Genomic DNA, 13,945 nt, shown 5'->3' on the forward strand with positions numbered 1-13,945 from the left:
GTAAACTGTGATATGATTTAGAAAAGGAAAATAAACCAATATAGTATTTTCTCAGCAGATAGCTTTGTATGTATTACTCCATACTATGGCATATCAAGGATATTTTATGTTCCTGGATATACATTGAATTAATTTCCTTAAATTATGAATTTAAAAATGAAAATGAATTCAGAAGAGTAAGATTTCCTTTGTTGACTTTTATTATTAGACTAGCTCCTTTGAGTTCAGAGCTAGCCTTAGTAAAATAATGTAACATTTAGGGATGAAAAGTAGCTCAGCAGCCCTGCCCTGGAGGCCAAGATGACAATAATATACGTAGCTCTGGTGATGCAGTGATTAGAATGCAATATTACAGGCAAACTCTGCCCACAGAGCCAGGAGTTCGATCCTCATCGGCTCAAGGTTGACTCAGCCCTCCATCTTTCCAAGGTCTGTAAAACAAGGACCCAGATTGTTGGGGGACAATACGCTGACTCTGTAAACTGCCCAGAGAGTGCTGTAAAGTATTACAGAGCAGTATATAAGTCTAAGTCAGGGGTGAAATGCTACAGGTTTGCTCCAGTTCGGGCGAACTGGTAGTAAAAAAATTATTTAAAAAGGTTTTAAAAAAAGAAAAGTTTCTGATGATCACGCGGCACAGCTGTGATCGTTGGAACCTTTTTTAAAAACCTTTTTAAAGCAATTATTTACTATCGGTTCGGGCAAATAGCTAATAAAAAATGCTTTAAAAAGTAAAAAAAAAAAGCTGGCCACACTCTCCCAGTCACATGACACCCCCCTCCCCCCATCAAGCCTTGGATTCACATCTTTGGCTGTTTCTCTTTCCAATTGGAAAGCTTTTAATGATCCCTTTTAATACCACATACTCCCTTTCTTTCACAGCCTGTGGAGCAGTGGTGGGTTTCAAAATTTTTTACTACCAGTTCTGTGGGCGTGGCTTGGTGGGCATGGCTTGGCTTGGTGGGCGTGGTATGGGAAGGATACTGTAAAATTTCCATTCCCACCCCACTCCAGGGGAAGGTTACTGCAAAATCTCCATTTCCTCCTGATCAGCTGGGACTCAGGAGGCAGGGAATAGATGGAGGTGGGGCCAGTCAGAATTTTTATTACCGGTTCTCTGAACTACTCAAAATTTCTGCTACCGGTTCTCCAGAACTGGTCAGAACCTGCTGAAACCCACCTCTGCCGTGGAGCCACATTGGATTTATTTATTTATTTGGGAAACTTTCATTTACCTGTCACAGCCTACCTCAGCATCATCATACACTTCCAACCCTGCCTAATTTCAATTAATACATTAAGATGATAGAAAAAAAACAGAGCCTCAGGGTCTATCTCTGCTCAACACCTCCAAAGCCAAATTCCTCCTTTCTTTTTCGACACCTCCAGTCATTTTGCTCAGCTGAGCTCAGAACAGGGCCAGAAATGGCTGAGAATTGGAATGGAAGGGTCAAAATACATCCAACAAGTCTCCCTAAAGAAAATAGAGTTTTAGACATAGTTTACTGCCTTACACGCTCTTCTAAATGATGTCTTGATTTGGCAGCAGGAAGGATCTTGGCAACAATTTCACCACACTCACTCTATAAAGGCGCCCCAGCTGTTGTTCCTGATTATAGTTCAAAAACTGTGAATCCTACTGCAGACACCAGTTTCTGGAGAATCAAATGCAGCAGCCAAAATAATCAACAATCCAAGCTCACTGCAGCTATTATTTATTCAGTGAACATTGGAGGAATTTCACTCCAAAAAATTGTAGGAGGAAATCCTACAGACAAAAGGATGCACTCATATTGATACAGTATATTTCAGGAAAGGAGGACAAAATGATAATGATATATAGGGATATTTAGACATCATCTGAGTATGAATAGTCATAATTATCAAGCCTCAAGTTACTTCCCCGCCAAGCTATTGCTACTATCATCAAGAAAGAGTTACTGTGTAAATAAAAAGAAGCAGTTGCATTGCCTTACCAGTTTTAACAAAAAAAGTACTGAGAAATGAGGTTGTCAGGGTTGCCCATGCAATCCTTTCATATTTCTATTTTGTTAAAACATCCTCACTACTCCAAGAATGTCTTTTCCTCATAACGCTATTTTCATAGAATCATAGAATTCTATTATTGATAATTATGAATCTTCCAGCTGCCCTTTAATTATTTCAAGCAAAATCATTCTTTCAACTTATATATGGAGAACAGCTTTGACCTTTTCCTTGGTTTTGGCCTCTTGGGAAATGTTGAGCATGGGAATTCCTCTATTTCACACGTTTACATTTTTTCTGGTCGTAAGCTGCTTCTTTGTATTCAAGTCTGGCCTCAGAATGATAATGTAGCACTTGGGGATGAAGATGCAGCCCAGGAGACCAGCACTGGAGGCCAAGATGGAGAAGACCTGAACAGCCACCATGTATTTTCCTTTGGTGCTCAGATAAGTGGGCACAAAAGTCACCCAGACACTGCAGAAGACCAGCATGCTGAAGGTGATCAGCTTGGCTTCATTGAAGGCCCCAGGGAGATTCCTGGCTAGGAAAGCCACTGTAAAACAGATGGCAGCCAGGAAGCCCATGTAGCTGAGAGTGATGTAGAACATGACAACAGAGCCTTCATTGCATTGCAGGATAATTTCTCCAGGCTGAGAATGGAGGTCAGAGTCAGGGAATGGTGGGGAAATTCCAAGCCAGATGGAGCAGATTAAAATTTGGACAGTGGAACAAGAAAGGATGATGGAGTTGGCCAAGCTCTTCCCCAACCATCTCTTCACTCGGTTTCCTGGTTTTGTGGCCAAAAAAGCCAGCACCACTGTGATTGTTTTGGCTAAGAGAGAAGAAATGGCCATTGAGAATGTGATGCTGAAAACTGTTTGTCGGAGAAGGCAGGTGGCTTTCCTTGGTTGACCAATGAAGAGGAAAGGAGACAAAAAGCAAAGCAGGAGGGAGACCAAGAGGATGTAAGAGAGGTCCCGATTGTTGGTTTTGACAATGGGTGTTTCTAGGCATTTTGTGAATATGATTAAAACAAGGCCAGTGGTTAGAAACAAGAGTAGGGCAAAGGAGACCAGGATGATGCCCAGATATTCTTCATAAGACAAAAAGGAGATAACTTTGGGGATGCATTGGACTCTGTTCTCATTTGGATATTTATCATTAGGACACTTGGTGCATTTTTCCATATCTGAGAACAAAAAAGCAATATTTCTTTAACATTCTTCCCTTTTATCTTTTAAGGAATATCTTCTTGAGAGAACATCTGATACCAGCAGCATTTTCCAATAATTTCTTAACATTTTGATTTCCACCATTTCTTAGAAAATATATGGCTAGGTTCTCGGAAACTGGGAAATATCCTGGAATCAGAATGTTTTCCTATGTAATAGGCAGAAACTTCATAGGAACTGACATTATTTGAGGTAAATATTGAATCAATTCATTCTTCTAGACACACTTCCTGGCTCCTACCAAATGGCACTTTTTAATATACTGAATCTATTGTGAAATTATTTGCTTGGCAGAGAAAGCTAGTCTTCCAAATAATTCGCAGTCATCCAGGTCATGGTTGCCCAAAGGTGCTTTTTCAAAAGGCAATTAGACTTTTTACAGAATAGAATGAGCTGGAAGGGACCTTGGAGGTCTTCTAGTCCAGTCCCCTGCTCAAGCAGGAGAACCTATACCATTTTCCTTGAAGGATTTTTTTTTTAATTTTTATTTATTTATTTATTTTTCAATTTATATACCGCCCTTCTCCCTGAGGACTCAGGGCGGTGCACAGCCAGAATCAAAAACATGAAATACAAATATTAAAAACAATTTAAATATATATAAATTTGGCCCAAAAATTTAAAAAAACCACAAACCAATTAAACATTTAAAAAATTTAAAAAAATTATTCCTAAACCAGCCCGGCTTGGAAGGGTTGAGCTTGAGCCTGTTCCTCCCCATCCAGATCCGCACAGCCTCCAGGCACTGAGACATCACTTCAAGGGCATCGTTGGGGTGGTCTGGGGTGGAGATGTACAGCTGGGTGTCATCAGCGTATTGATGGTATCTCACCCCGAAGCCACGGATGATCTCACCCAGCGGCTTCACATAAATGTTGAACAGAAGGGGCGAGAGGACCGATCCCTGCAGCACTCCACAGACAAGAGGCCTCGAGGTCGACCTCTGCCCCCCTGCCAACACAAACTGCGACCGGTCAGAGAGAAAGGAGGAGAACCACCACAATACAGAGCCTCCCACCCCCAACTCTTCCAGCCCGTGCAGCATGATACCATGGTCAATGGTATCAAAAGCTGCTGAGAGGTCTAACAGGACCAGAACAGAGGAGCAACCCCTGTCCCGAGCTCTCCAGAGATCATCAACCAATACGACCAATGCCGTTTCCGTGCTGTGCCCAGACCTGAAACCCGACTGGTTCTGGTTCTGGTTCAGTTCTGACTGAATGGTAAAGAATGGAAGGATTTATATTCCTTGCAGTCATCTGGTTGTTAGCACTCTATTTGAGAGTCTTTGAGGCCACTTGGAGTTTTACCTGTGTCCTCAGGGTCACTTGAATGGGTATGCACTTTGTCTTTCAAAGTCATTCTTTGAAAGTCATTCTTCTGCCGACAATCTGGACAGAGAGGACCATTGGTTTGAAAGAGGGATCCGAAAGGTCATCTACATTAAAGCCGAGCAGCCCTCTTTCAAAGGAGGAGGAATGATATAACACCATCTATCTCCTGTCTACAACATGGTCCTTTCAGCAATTCCAAGGTTCCATACCCATTTGCAACGTCTGGGTGACCCTGAAGGAATAGATAAACCTCCAAGTGACCTCAATGATTCTCAAAGGGAGTGCTAATGAACAGATGACTGCAAGGAATATAAATCCTTCCATTCACCACTCAGTCAGAACTGAGGAAGCTTTTTGGATGAGAAACAAAATGTTTTTAAGGAAAAGCAAAGAAAGGCCAGTCGCCTTTTGAAAAAGCACCTTTGGGATAGTCCTCCAAATAATTTGTTTGTTTGTTTGTTTGTTTGTTTGTTTGTTTGTTTGTTTGTTGGACTTATATGCCGCCTTTCTCCCAAAGGACTCAGGGCAGCTCACAACAATAAGAAACAGAAAATACAAAAATTAAAAGACAAATTAAAACAGAGTATCCAATAAATAAAGTTAAACGTGGGAATACCAATTCAAATTTAAGATTTAAGAATAAAAAAAGCTACAAAATCAGTATAGAATCAACCCAGGCCCGCCCGTTGGAAGAGCCAGGTCTTCAAGGCCCAGTGGAAGGTTCAGAGGTCAGAGATTATCCGGAGCTTCGGGGGTAATGTATTCCAGAGAATAAGGGCTTCCACAGAGAAAGCTCTCCCCCTAGGGGTCACCAATTGACATTGTCTAGCCGAACGTACCCTGAGGAGGCCAACTCTGTGGGAGTGAACCGGGCGATGGGATAATCTGAAATGACCATTAGGAACATTGGTAATATGGGTGTAATGAGGTGCATATATAGCTGTCTATACCACCTTATAGTAGACTAGTGACATCATCTCAGAGGTCCTTAAGGAGAGGCCTATGTTGTGTGTATTTCAATAATACTTCTGGGAGGTGGACCTAACACAATTTCTCATTTTTTCAAAGAACTCAGATGTTCCTAGAAAGGTAAATGCGGCAAAATACATCCATACTAAAAGCAGAAATACCGCCTACTACCACCAATAGCCTCCCACCGGCTGGTACGCTCTCACAGAGAGGGGCTCCTCCGGGTGCCATCGGCCAAGCAATGTCAACTGGCAGTCCCTAAGGGGAGAGCCTTCTCTGTGGGGGCACCTACTATCTGGAACGAGCTCCCCCCGGAGATACGGAGGATCCCGAATCTGCGCACCTTCTGCCGTGCTCTCAAGACCTTTTTATTCCACCAGGCTGGCCTGGCCTAATCTTTTCCCTTTTTTCCTTTTAAATATGTAAATTTTAATCTGTTTTTAAATTATTGGGGTGTTTTAAATTTGTCTTGGTCCAAATTGTTTAATTCAGTTTTATTCTGTTTTTAAATTTAGTATTTATGTGTTTTATCTTGTGGCTGTTCACCGCCCTGAGTCCTTCGGGAGTAGGGCGGTATATAAATCAAATAAAAGTAAAAGTAAAGTAAAGAAATTTTGAGGACCCAGTTTCTGGGGGCAACAAGCTGACTTTGTATAAATATACAAAAGTATGAAGGCTATTGCTTAACGCATTGTAAGCTGCCCTGAGTCTCTGGAGAAGGGCGGCATATAAATCAAATTTAAAAAAAAAAGAAAAAGTGATATTTTCTCTGGAAGTAGTAAAGTTTGCCCAATCTGTAACTTCCCATTACTTCCCAGCATCTCTTTCAAGGCCCTTTTTTGTTATTCTTTCCTTTATATAAGAACTTGTGCCATTTTAAAACAAACACGAAAACAGTTGAGCTTCTATATTTCTTTTAACTTGCATTTCCATGAAAATGCTCTGGATGAAGCCACTTCTACTTCCTTGTCTTTTCTTTGGTGTGACCAACCTTCCTGAGTGGAGATGGTCCCCTCCGGACAAGGAACACAGTCGTAACAGCAAAATGGTTCTCCTTCTCGCTTCCGTTTGACAAATCCAGGATGACATTTTTCCCCACATTTGGACTGAGGAAGAGACTAAGTAGAAAAACAGTGAATTCCAAAGAAAATATGATAGCACTAACCATCCTGACATGCTGACATGCTCTTGAAATAAGAGCAAAAGTGACTGCTCAGTTTCTAGAACAGTAGTGATATGAGATAGAGGTGAGGTCATGAGAATGTGTCCCTCAAAAAGTGTAAATTAGGAATCTTTTGTTGCAGCACATATGAGCCGTGTGTGGCTCAGCTAGGGATCCTTTCTCTTGAAGAACTACAATTAGGTAACAACAACTGGCTTGAAAGAAGAAACCCAGATTGGTTATTAGTTAAATTTGGAGCCTCCTTTCTTTCCCAGAATGATTTAAGATAGCTAACAATCAAGATGAACAATTGGATTCAAGGGGGTTTTAGATGAGGTACCCTCTTACAAGCCAAAGCCCAAATCTAAGTAGCATTTGCTTTTCAATTGTCTTTTATTATTTCAGATATCAGAAAGGCTTTTCTTTGAATCAAAATCATGTTCCAAATGCTTCAGTTTTCTGGGTCAGGACATTTTTTCTCAGTAGTCCAGTCATTCTGATTCCATGTGAACAAAAATTCTGGGACCTTTATAGGAGCAGAAGGCCTATTTCACTGTCCCAGTGGGATGAAAGGTTAGAATGGATAACTCTGGCCAGGTCTGGGTTTCTTAAAAATTTCTTCCCCCTGCCCTTTTATTGGACACTGGCCCCAACAAGGACAAGGTGAATCTAATTCCAAATTTTATTTCCCACTGGAACCAAAAGGATCTCCATCCAGTCTTGATCTTAACCCTGAAGCTGACCTGGCTGTGGCCATTCTGAGGCTTCAGTGCTGCCACAACTGGAGCTGTGGGAAAGGGAGGGAGAAGTAGAGATAGCTGGGGTGCTGTAACCAAAATAAAATACTTTCTCTTGGGAACCAAGGACATTCCCACCAGGTGTACAGAGGGAGGGAACTGGAGTCATCTAGCAACTAGACTGTATCCTGGTTGGACCATGTGACTGATTGTTTGGAGAAAGTGAAAGAACTTTTACTTTTAATTAGGTAAAAACCACGGGAACAAATAGAGTTGGTTTTCACTAGCTCATGCTAATATGACATGTCCAGTAAATCTTTTCTTTGAGGAATCCAACAGCCTCAGAGTTTTTATTTCTATGGGTGTTTTACTTGGAACCCTGACACTTGATTCAGTGTCATCACATTCAATGCAAACCTGAATTCAGGTACTGGTCAATAAATCTACCTTCTTGGTAAATTTGAAGACGAATAAGTGAATGACAATCCTTAGCACTTGAGGGCTATGAATTAGCCCTCTCTTACCATTTTCATACAGCTTCTCCATTTCAACACTGAGCCATGGTGCATAGGCTTAGCCCAATGAAATGGATCGGAACTCTATTTTCTTTGGAAAATAGAGAAAAGACACCAATATTTCTCCTACCTTGTTGTGTAACTTTAGCCATGACAGGTGATCTTGGTTGATAGTAAGTCCCTGTCTTTCAATAGTCACCAGTTGGTCTTTCATGAGATTCTTTTTGGGGAGATATATCCAACTCATGATCTTCATATCTGCCTTTAAATCCCCATTTTGATCCAAGGAAAGTTTGTAATGGGAAAGATTGCAAAATTCATTCTTCTCCAGAAAGGGATGGAACTAGAATGGGAACATCAAGCAATTTCAACATCAATAAACATTGTAATTTATTCCTTTTTGTCTGTTCTCATTTGAATCTTTCTTCTACACTTGTAAATATTCTTAGGAGAACAAGTTTCTGTCTTTAAAAATGAAAAAAAAGGTTCAGCAAAATTTGTCAATCACGTATTGACAATACATGTTTTGAAAACAATATGATTGAAAAACTTTGTCGATTATAAGAAACATTCTAAAGCAGGTCATAAATAAACTGCACAAAGAAAGAGAACATTCATGAACTCCTTGAAAACAACAGGTGATTACGAGAAAACATGTATTTATCAAGAAGAAAGTTGCCAGGCTAATCTCCTCCTAGGTAGACCAGATTATAAACATATTGAAATGAGATCATCCATCCATCCATCCATCCATCTATCGTCTATCGTCTGTCTGTCTGTCTGTCTGTCTGTCGGTCGGTCGGTCGGTCGGTCTGTCTATCTATCTATCTATCTATCTATCTATCTATCTATCTATCTATCTATCTATCTATCTATCTATCTATCTATCTATCTTAAGGCTCAGCTAGGTATCCAAGACAAGGTTCTTTCTATTGAAGAACTAAAATTAGTTAACAAACTCTGGTATGGAAGAACAAACTCATATTTGTTATTAGTTGGATTTGGAGCCTCTTTGTTCCCCCAGAATGACTTAAGGTAGCTAACAATAAATTAGAAGTAGTAGTATTTTTCATTTTATTTGATAATATTCATGTAATAAATTTAATGAAACTGTCATTAATGATTTCAACGTAATGGAATTTCATGGCTACTGGTGGTAACTGATAGGAAACTGGGTGTCTAAATGTCTAAGTTAGAACCAGACATAAAATGAAAATACATCTTCATGGTTTATCAAAATAGGCTTAAAAAAAAAAAAACCCTGAATGGAATTTAAGAGATTTTAGAAAATAGAAAGTCTTCCACATAGAAGAAAAGTGAAATGTGAGCAAGAATGATGAATGATAACAAACTTGATTAAAAAAAAAATGTGAAAATTATCTCAAAATAGTAGTCGATTTGCAAACTAAATGTGAATCAGTGGTGTAATGTTAATGGAAAGAAAGCAAATGCCTCCATAAATATCTTGTTGGAGTTCTGTAACACATATAGGTTGATACAGTTCTCCTCCTTTGGAGAATTCCAAAGGAACTAAGTTTGATGTATCCTTGTTGGGACCCCTTACCTGCCATGGCTGAAGCCTTGGAGCTCCCAACCTTACTTTGCCATCCTTCTTTCTCCTCCAAGATCTGGAGGAATAGGCAGCATTCAAGACATGGGCCACAGTATTAATGGCACTGTAAAAACGGTGGAAATTCGTGGCTCGCACCATGTCCTTTTTCTTTTGGGTCTCCAGTGGTGATTTCTCAGTGCATATTTTCCGGCCTTTGACTGAAAAGACATGTTTTGAAAAAGAACAGACAAATGACTGATGTCCAAAGGGTGGATCCAGAAAGAAGTTGGGTATAAAAGCATCCTTTATTGGCCCTTTTTTTATCTCAAAATCAACAGTACAGATATTATTTACATGTTTGAGAGCTCTGTGCTCTCTCAGTGGATGTAACCCATTGAGTGTTGTGATCCAGACTTTCCCTTCAGTGGGTCCTGGCAAATGCCTAAGTATAAAATCAAAAGGAAGAATTCTCTCAAAAATGGCACCATATTCTATGTAGTGAACATAGACATTGACTTGTCTCCACTTAGAGAAGGCATCACCATGGGGTGCTGTAAATTGAGTTGTTGAGAATTGTTGTGATATAACAACACAAATTCCATTCCTGATAAGCATAGGAGTAAAAGTCCTCATGAAATTATCTCCATTTTCTGAATCTGAAGCAAAGAGACCAATCAAGGTCCATCTGAAATGAAGGAGCACTTGGATAATTCCTAGGTAGAGGATCCCTTTTTTTGGGAAAAGCCGGTGATAAAATGGCAATTGACTTTTATCATGCAGTGAATCTGAAAATAAATCAAAACTGATCTGAAAAAGCAATGAAGAATTCTGTGTTATATTTCAGGTCAGATCAATTTCAAAATATTAACTTGAAAATAATCCAGTTTGGTTCACTTAAAGATATTCAAAACGTTTCTTGTTGATTAGTCATTAAACCATATAAAAATAAAGAATAAAAATAATAGCATTAACAAAACTGTATATAACAATAGTATAAAACAAAATTGGTTTAAAAAAAATAAGAATAAAGAATGCCAATCATATTTCTGTGTGATCTCTACAATTTATGGCAATCAGACCAACATGTTCATATGTCAACTGAAATGTTTTGTTCAAATAAAGAGCCATATTGACTGTTCTTCTTTAATATTGACTAAACGAAAAATATGTTGTTTTAATATAAGAATCCCAATAGGTTGTTGGTCTAATCTGAGGTCCAAGATATTGATCTCTTTTATAACTGACATTGAAATAATAGATGTGTTTTGCCTATCTCTGGAGTTCGGCAAATGCAAGTCTGTTCATTATAAGTGACTTGATTAAACCTTCCATATTTAACCATTGTGTCCAGTACTCAAATCTTGCTTGAGTAAATATCACCTTAAGATGTTTAGGCATTTCTGCATTGAAACACTTGCCAATTTGAAAGTACATTTGTAGTGGCCCATGAGTATAGCTGTATCTTTCTTTGTTTCGATATTAGAATTCTTTGTACGGCAATCTTTTTAGCTTGTTTCCCATTTACACAAGAATGAGAAAGGTCACAGGTAAAGAAGTCATTCACTGACATTTTGTCTCTTCTAAAACACAGAACTTTGGAGTCTTTCAGTTTCCATAGATTTAACACAATACCATTAATTGAGCACTGGGCCTAAGAGAGAATCTTGAGGTACCACACTGCATGCTTCCCTCCATGTAAATGAAATTCCATTGAGGATTACATACTGAGTGCTTTTGGTCAGCCAACACTCAGTCTAAACCCTACTTGTTCTTCAGCAAGAGATTCTTTGTTCGCCCACCCATTCTCAACCCTATTCAAGAGGACCTGAAGCCATTTATATTGAATTTCATCACAAACATTTTAGGGTAAAATGTTTATTTTAAAGTAAAATATTTGACATCTTAGCTAATAAGTTTGTAATAATTGAAAATGAGATGGTGGATTAATGATAGTAGTTCTTAATGAGTGCATAAGACATATGTGTTTAATCAGCTACCCTGTTTTCCCTAAAATAAGATATCCCCTGATAATAAACCCAATTGGGCTTTTGAGCACATGCACTAAAATAAGCTTGCCCCTGAAAATAAGCCCTCCCCGAAAATATTTAAATGCACGCGCAACCGGTCCTTGCCATTTCCTCTGGTTAGTGTTAGGGAGACATACCTGGAAATCAGGTAAGATGGCAAGAGGAGCCCCATCTTGCTCCACGCGTCCCAATGTAGAAGGCCAAGCACTTATTTCGGGGTTAAAAAAAATATAAGACATGGCCTTATTTTCGGGGAAACACAGTATAAACAAGACAATCCATTTGGATTATTTGGGATTATCCATTTGGGATTTGTTTACAATTGAAAATATGGTTTTTTGTTAAGATTGTATATAAAAGATAATTTCCCATCTCGGCTGCACTTTCCTTTTGGACAGAATCCTTTGATTGAACACAGAGTGTCTCCTTGCATTCCCAAATTGCAGCAGAAGACCCAAAGCAATAATGATGATGATGATGTCATGAGAGGACATCACTGCTTTGATCATTGCCTCCTAAACACTGTGGATCCCAATCCCAGTCCCTAACCATGACACCTACAATGGCCATGGTAAAAAGCAGTTCTTCAATTCCAAAGTGAAAATATGGTTGGATCTATCACACACCAACCCACCATCACATTCCATTTAAATACAAAAATACAAACCTGCGGGATTTTGTAGGTGGCTCCTAATCTTGACATCTGGATGGAGATGTCATCGGCAGCTCCATCAACAAGAGTCAAAATGTTGTCCTTCCTTTCACAGCTGTAGTTGGGAACATTGGCTTCTCCAGTAGAGAGCATGTCCAGCAAGGCTTCTGAAGTCATAAGTATGTTCAAATAGTTGTCATGGATGTTGTAGCCAAGTGTGAGATTGTGCAGAAGCCCAGGAGTCTTGCTCACCACTTGAATATTAAAAATATAGCGTAGTGCTCGAAATTTTTCATAAGGTAAACTAACATTAAAAAAATGTTAATGTTATGATCGTCATCAACAGCAATAACAAAAACTTTTTGAATTTTATCCTTTTTGTCTCCACAAGTCTTTTGAGTCTTAAGCCAATACCGATTCATAACCAGAGGCAAATGATAATTACCCACCACCATTTCATTTTAATGAGTGTTGGGGAGATGAGATAGTGTTCCACTAAGTTTAAGAATCACAAATAAATCATTATTTGTAGCCGAACTGATTTTCATTCAATCATTAAAGAGGAAACATTATAATAGGAAGATGTAGTTTCAGAAAAACCCAGAAAAGCAGAAACTTCTCAAATCAAAACATCTCTTATTCCTATAAGGATCAAGCATTGAATAGTGGTCATAAAAATATTTAACTATTTTAAACCAAAGTTGGTATTTATGTCATCATTGAGTATTAAACCAGGAAAGTGGTAGAATCTGGATTTTTATTTTGTCCCATTTTTGGATTTTAGGTTTTTTTTTAATATAAAATAAGATAAAAGAGAAGCAATGGAAATAAAATGACTCAAGAAATTATTCCTACAATACACACATAAGCGTAATAAGAAGAGAAGAACGAGGGTGTTATAGCTGCAAATACAGGGAACGTAACTCCATCACAGTGAATGACTTACATGTCAAACTGACAATAAGGAGCCCTATTGAAAGGCAATGTTGTTGTATGCAATGTTTTTGTTCCAGTGTTGATGATACTAATGAGATGGTCTCCTGGTCTGTAATAGCTCCATGGCTTTTTTTCATCTTGGTGCTTGAAATTCAGTGGACACTTCATTCTAAGCTTCCCAGAGACTGGCTGGGATACCAACAGAATCAAAAGCAAAAGATTCATAGTTTATCAGGCTGAATCAATCCCCTTCCTGTTTCTAAAAAAGAACAAGAAAAAGAATTAGATGAATTCAAAACACCTTCACTATAAAGAAATTCTAGTGACTTTCCTGATTCAGACAGCGACAAACCAAGCTTTACCTGGAAAAGGAGAGAAAGTACATTCAAGAGCACAGTCTCTACCTGTCTCAAATCCTGTGCCACAAAGTGTGTGGCTGAGGCATTTATCCTTTTCTAATGCAAGATTTCCTTCCATGATGTTTACCTCAAAACCACTCACTGAAGAAGTAGCAGAAGAGGTCTCACCTGAATTTTGAAAATTACAGTGAAAAACAGTTTCTCCTCTGGAGATCCTAAAATTCTTCAGGGTTCCATTTGCAGAGAAAGAGCTGGAGAAAAAAACATCTTAGTGAAAAATCATAAATCCACCCCTAATCCATTCTAATGCCAATTAAACAACCAGTACCTTGAATTCAGGGGTGAAATTCCGCAGATTCTGTCAGGTTCTGGAGAACTGGTAGCGGACATTTTGAATAGTTCACAGAACTGGCAAATACCACCTCTTGCTGGCCCCACAGTGGGGTGGGAATGGAGATTTTGCAGTATCCTTATCCTGCCATGC

General features: G+C 39.0%; 1 pseudogene; it reads right to left on the reverse strand.

Annotated features, from left to right (window-relative positions):
• Window positions 1-2,264: 2,264 nt before the first annotated feature.
• Window positions 2,265-13,327, reverse strand: LOC139309959 (vomeronasal type-2 receptor 26-like; annotated as a pseudogene).
• Between the last annotated feature and the right edge of the window lie 618 nt (window positions 13,328-13,945).

Source organism: Pituophis catenifer, unplaced genomic scaffold, assembly GCF_029215685.1.
Source record: "Pituophis catenifer annectens isolate HBS135680 unplaced genomic scaffold, rPitCat1.0.hap2 SCAF_2, whole genome shotgun sequence".
Lineage (NCBI taxonomy): Eukaryota > Metazoa > Chordata > Lepidosauria > Squamata > Colubridae > Pituophis > Pituophis catenifer.